Below are 6,603 nucleotides of genomic sequence, written 5' to 3'. Positions count from 1 at the left end.
TAGCCTCTCTCTTTCTTTCTCTCTCTCTCCCTATCTCTTTCTCTTTTCTCTCTCTCCGAGATTCAAAATCATTGAAGGGGATCGCTGACAAACTACAGGGAAGGAGACCCCCCCACAATTTAGAAAGGTGTGACTTCCGAACAATCAGCGCATAAGATTCGACAATCAAAGGTTAGTAAAAAATTTATCAACGCACCTTTTGCGTGGCGATTCCTGATACACGAGATTCAATTCGTTGATGAATTTTTTGTGGTCGGGATTCGTAGAATAAAACTGTTTAGTTTACACTGTAGCTTTGTTTTGAATTTGTTTTTTGTTTTGTATCCTCTCGTCCTTGTAATACGAGGTTGTTACTTTTGTTAGGTTTCATGGTTATCTTTGTGTTAAGTGTTGCACAAGCAAATTAGCATGAGAGGATCTCACTCTGGTTGAGGTTGTAGTTTAATGAAAAATTAATATATGTATATATTTATATATGTTAATTATATAGAACTAAAAATATATGTCTATTGATATCGACTTCGAAAAGTTTCAACACTGATACTGCAGGTTTATAACCTTTATATTTATTACGTCTCTTTTTCGGGGCAGATGTTCAGGAGTGCGTCATCTGGTCAGGACAACAGGGACGGTCGGTCTTTGAACGACATCGGTAAGGATTATGGGAGGCAGGTAATAGTAAGGCAGTTGAACATTAGTGTTTGGTCTTTTATTTCTGGGACGTTTGCTGTCAAGGTGTCACCACTGAGAACACCAAATAGTAGATCATTAACAACAACAAAAATGATTTATATATCCTGGATGAATGCTGTAATATCTGTTTATCATGTGCATCCACTCTGAAGTTGAGTATCGAGAGGTGGAAGAATTTTTTTTACTACAAAACGAGAAGAAGATCAAGGATGCAGATGTTGTCAAACACGCACATGCTATGCGGGCTAGAATAATTGGAGTCAAGAGTGAGATACAAGTTCTTGGCAAACGCCCCAACCAGGAGCATGGTGTGAAATAGACACCTGCCAAGAGGAGCATTCTAAGCAGCAGAGACTCCACTAAGCAGATTGTGCAGGTAACGACGAAAATTTCAAACACTGGTTTTAACGCATGTGGAAGTTTTAGTCGCACATGCCTCTAATTATTTTTTGCTTTGAAGACACAGATGCCCACAAAGGCGCAGAGCGGGCGTTGTGACGGCTCAGCGTTTGTAGGCGGTCATAATGAAGAGGTGTAGGGTAACAGAATTTCCTTTGATGCAAGCAGAAGGATCATTGGCAACAAAAGCATTGGTGTTCAAGGATTCGGAACGGTTTGCACAAGCAAGAAGAGCCCAACGACAAAATCAAACATAGGAATAATAAGCTCTACCATACAGCAGCATCAGAAAGCAATACAGGTAACAACATATACGAACGTGCAACAACATTTAAAGCAAATGTATATTTTTTGTGAGCAATTTTTTCTTTGTTCTCGTCTGGTATATTTAAATTGCAGTATCTTCCACACGCAGGTGTACGAGGAAGGAAGCAAGTATCATGGTAGTCCACAAATCAATGAAAACATAAGGCAAGGTCCTTTGAAAGGATCACCTGTGGCGTTCAACATGAGGGGTCCTTCCAAAGGATCTCCGATTGCATTTAAAATCGTCAGCGAAATCACCAATGCACGAAGGTTGTCGCCAAGATTTGCTGGACAAGAGAGGCATGGGAAAACAAAGGTGACGCTGGAACTATGCTTTTTCAATTCAACACACAAACCGTTTTATGGGAGAACAGGGTAAAGTGGAAAACAGGAGGACAGCTGTCCGTCTTGTACGGCTGTATGTGCAGTTGTGTTCTTTTATATAGGATGTTGTTGTGCGTCTCTGGTTGTATGGTGTAAACAGAAGCACATCTGTGCCTCTTTGTGTAGATGTGTGTAGCATTGTCACATTCGCGATGTGAACAGTGCCTCTGGTGTACCGCTTATACTCGGTGAAGAGGCACGGGTCTGGTTTTGGTATACCATATGAGCCCTGATGAGTCATATAAATCTTTTGTTTAGAAATTAAAAAAATGCATATGCTACTCTGGACATCTAATTCAGTTTCTTGCCATGTGTTCAGGATTTGGCGGAGGGGATAACATATGAGGGAAAGAAATATCATAGTTCTCCATCCATTTCGAAGGAAATGCAACGTTCACAGCAGCAAGTAGCATACAATGCCAGCACGGATTGCATGGTAGAAGCAGCACAGTACCTTGGTTGCATGAGTGCCGAAGAAACATGGAGCAGCATTGCACAATGCAACATTGGAGAGGCAGACTCATTTATGAATTTGTCTGTGCCATGCAGAAACGATGCTGCTGCGTGTGACAAACAAGAGAGCAACAGCAGCTCCGCTGTAAGTGGACCTGTGGCTAGTGATGATACTGATGTCGTCAGAAGTGAATGCGATCAGACGAACGAAGACACGGTAGACATAATCATCATGGCGCCGCCGACCATTGTAGAGAAAGAAATGGATGACATGTTTAAAGAAGGCATATACCCAATGATTCAGGAGGTCACCGAAGCGGTCGAACCAGAAGGTGGTATGGTATTCGGGTCATTAGATGAGTGCTTTTTCTTTTTCTGCAGATATGCTAGAAAGGTTGGCTTTGCTGCCAAGCGATCAACGAGCAGAAGATCGACATATGATCAGCAGCTTGACAAGCAGGTTTTTCAATGCACCAAGGAAGGGCAGAATAAAACAACTGAGAGACATGTTAAGGAGAGAAGGAGCAACTGCTTGATCCGGACAAGCTTCCCAGTCCAAATAACAGCCAAGAGGGATACAGATAGGAGGAAATGGTATCTGAAGAACGTGCGTCTAGAGCACAACCACGAGCTTCACCCATCTGATTGGATGCTGAAGTTCATGAGATGCTATAAGAAGATGACACCTCAGGAGAAATTCTTTATACAAGTGCTGCAGAAGGCGAGGTTAGAACCAAGGAAGGTTATGCAGATTTTTGCTGCCATGGGGAAATCAAGGCGAGAAATTATGTTTGACACGATTGACATAAGCAACATTGCATGCCGGGACAGGGCTGGAGAGTGCGGCACTGATATCGCAGGCACCATGAAATTGTTTGCTGATATGCAGAGGCGGAGGCCGGGATTCCACCATATGGAAGAGACAGAGAACAATGTAGTGCACATCCTGTTCTGGACAGACTCCTTGTGTAAGATGAATTATGATCTATATGGAGATTTCGTGTCTTTTGACACCACATTCTCTATGAATATATATGGCTTGCCATTTGCACCAATTATAGGTGTCGAGAACCACGGGTCGACCGTCCTATTTGGAGTAGGCCTTTTGAAGGACGAGAAAATAGGGTCATTCAAGTGGCTCCTAAGCATGTATGTCGAGGCAATGGGAGGTAAAGAGCCGAAATACATAATAACAGACCAGGACCAGGCGATGAAGACTGCAATAAAGGAAGCTCTTCCGAGGACAAGGCACAGGTTCTGCTGGTGGCATATTAGGAAGAACCTGAAGGAAAATAACGCAGCAGTGTTTGCTCAACACCCAGGGATGTCTGATGATATATTTCGAATCGTGAAAAACTCACTAGATCAAGACGAGTTTGAGCGTGCCTGGAAAGTAGCAATTTCTCTGCACAAGGCGGAAGGCAACAAACATCTGAACACGCTATGGGAACTCCAAAATTTTTGGGTGCCGACCTACTTCAAGGACTGTTTCTATCCTTTCTCGTCAACAACCACTCGCAGTGAGAGCACGAATTCGATGTGGAAGAATTACATCGACCACAAGGACACTATAAAAAGGTTTGTTGATGTGTATCACACGATTCAGCAAAATTGCCTCCCCATGCTTGACAAGAAAAGATACCGAACAGAAGAGAAGGCGCCATCACTAGAGACGGGTTTTTTGATTGAAAGACAAGCAAGTCAAGTATACACGAATGAAATTTTCAGGAAATTCCAGCTGGAGCTACGGAACCAGACTTATTTCAAGTGCTCTGATCTGGCAAAGGGGAGGCAGTATTTTTTTAAAAAAGATTATTGATCCTGGAGATAAAGTGTGGAGACCATATCCCAGCGAGGAATTTGACAGGTCTGAGTTCGGGGTAGATGTGGATGAGCAAAAAGAAATATACAGTTGCAGCTGCAAGAAAATGAGTAGGGATGGCATTCAGTGCTGCCATGTGCTTAAGGTGATGGACCAAACAGGCATGATCGATCAACTTGTCATCCCCAGATGGACCAGGAATCTATCAGAAAGTATGAAAGTTCTGTCTACAAGTCAAGGTGATATCATGACCATACAAGACGATGAAACTATGAGATTCAGCCTCGCTTACGCTGAGTTGTCGGATATCTGTTCAAATGCATGCAGAAAAGAGAAGGCATACCATGTGCTGCATGAGTGTATGGTAGATATGAAAATAAAAGTCATGGCGGCACTTGCAGAGGAACCAGACACAGGCATTCTTGTCGAAACTCTCAAGAACCCTCCCATGAGTGGCTCAAAGGGTACGAAAAAGGAGATCGAATCAAAGCTGGTTCTAAGAAGAAAGGAAAAGGATACAAAGCCGCAACCAAGTGTGGCCGTTGTGGAGAAAAGGGTCACAGGAAAACAAACTACCCGGATAACCCAGAAGTGCAGGAGAGGATGAGGATTGAAGAGGAAAAGAGGAAATCGCAGCAGGAGAAGAGGGCAAGGTCAATGAAATGGCCGACAACACCATCAAGGACATCAAACGGCTCAGGACAATGCACGCCAAGCCTAGGAGGAAGACGTCAGACGCTAGCAATTCCAACGACCCCACTGGCAGCAGGGAGCATTTACCAAAGTCTTGCATCTACGCTAGAATCAAACATCACACAAGCTAGGCACACAGAATGCGTGCAGGGAAGCCCGGGACAAGGCACAGAATCTGCGCAGTCCATTTTCAGAAAGGAAAGGTCTGAGTGGAGACTTTTTGGTACCGGAGAACAGTACGAATAGAAAAATTAAAAGGTAATAATGAAGCTTAAACATGACATAAGCAAAAAATAGTGATGACCGCAATCTTTCGCTTTGTTTTTATGTATGAATATTAATTTTACAGGTAAATAGGTTGAATAGCTACTCAGAAGGGTGGGGTTGCACAAGGGTCGAGAAGGAAGAATGGATCGCTGAACATTCAAAAACAAGGCCGCACGTGGAGCGATGAAATAGCAAGTAATTGGTGGGGATTGTTTATTTTCTTGTGCTATGGTTATAAGAACGGCTTGTAAGTTAATTTGCTGCAGTTATAGAAACAAAACAAATTTAAATAAGAACGCCTTTTGCTTCTTTATGTATTTTTTACTCGGCGGACGAAAATATCAGAGGCACAGGTTTCCTTGTTATTTTCCGCAACCGCGTCGGTTTCTGAACGTGGATGTTGTAAGCATACAAGCATGCTTCTCTGCTGCGTGACAGAGAGATAAAAATAACCTAAGGGCACAGGCAGCCACGGCCATGGCACCGGTGAGTGTTCAACCGTGACTCTCACGGTTGCATGGTCACGCCCGCCGTTATGGAACGAAAATGTTTTAAGCACATAATCTGGGTCGTGCTTCTGGGGCTGCATAACCGTGGCTTTCGTGGTAACTGTGCCTCGCCTGTTCTAACACATGTTCTTCTATTATGAATGCATGACTGTAAGTAATTCAAATAACCGTGCTTGCGATGCGTGTCCAACCGAGCCTCATGTGCCTTCACGTGGTGCTTCTATGATGCAAAGATTTCAAACACAACGGGTCACGGTTGTGTTTGCATTTCTATTTTACAAATGGATATAGTGCCTGGCAATAGGTTCACGGCATTTGCTGTTGCTACCAGGCACGTGGAATCACGGTCGTGCCTGTGTGTGGCATGTAGAGCAGTGCTTTACAATGCTGAAGGAAGGACCGTGTGTCTCGTTCATGAAAATCCGTGGTTCTGCCATCACTTCATTCACTTGGTTTTGACCGCATTTTAGCAGAATCATCTGCAAAGCAGAGGCATGGCCTTGAATCTTCTAGTGACTTAATTGTAACACGCACATTGGGTTTCCGCAATTAACGCAAGAACATGGCTCCACGTAAAACACAAGCATGCCGCATCTTTACCGTGCCACTCCTGGTTATAGATCAACAGATGCATTTGGAGCACAAAGAGACACGAAGGTAACCTCTGACTTGAAACACTGACACACTTGACGGTTCGTGCATTTGAGTTAAAATCTTACAACAAAAACAATTGTAACATGGACAGTCGTCCGATTCTATTAGGTTTCCATAATAATCGTACAATTGTGACTCCGGGTAAGAATAAACCATGCCTCTCCACCGACTCATTGTGAATACAATTAGAAAACCTCTGTGCGTGACTCTATGTAATTAGAAGACCTTTGAGGGCTGTATGCCCGTGCTTGTGACCCTTGACACTAAAACACAGAGTAAACGCCCGTGCCTCTATGCTGTATGCACGTGCTTATGCCCGTACAAGGAAATACACTTTTAAAAACAGGGTCTCTCGTATAGGCCATTCTGTGACTCACAGAGTAAACGCCCGTGGCTGTGTGTAAGACTTAGGTTAGTGTGACT

At 43.5% G+C, this 6,603-nt stretch overlaps 1 pseudogene; it reads left to right on the top strand.

Annotated features, from left to right (window-relative positions):
* The first annotated feature begins 591 nt into the window (after window positions 1-591).
* Window positions 592-5,103, top strand: LOC125519011 (annotated as a pseudogene).
* The last annotated feature ends 1,500 nt before the right edge of the window (window positions 5,104-6,603 follow it).

The sequence above is a fragment of the Triticum urartu genome, chromosome 7 (assembly GCF_003073215.2).
Source record: "Triticum urartu cultivar G1812 chromosome 7, Tu2.1, whole genome shotgun sequence".
Taxonomy (NCBI): Eukaryota; Viridiplantae; Streptophyta; class Magnoliopsida; order Poales; family Poaceae; genus Triticum; species Triticum urartu.
The sequence above is the reverse complement of the archived record's forward strand: the minus strand, read 5'-3'. Positions and strand labels throughout refer to the sequence as shown.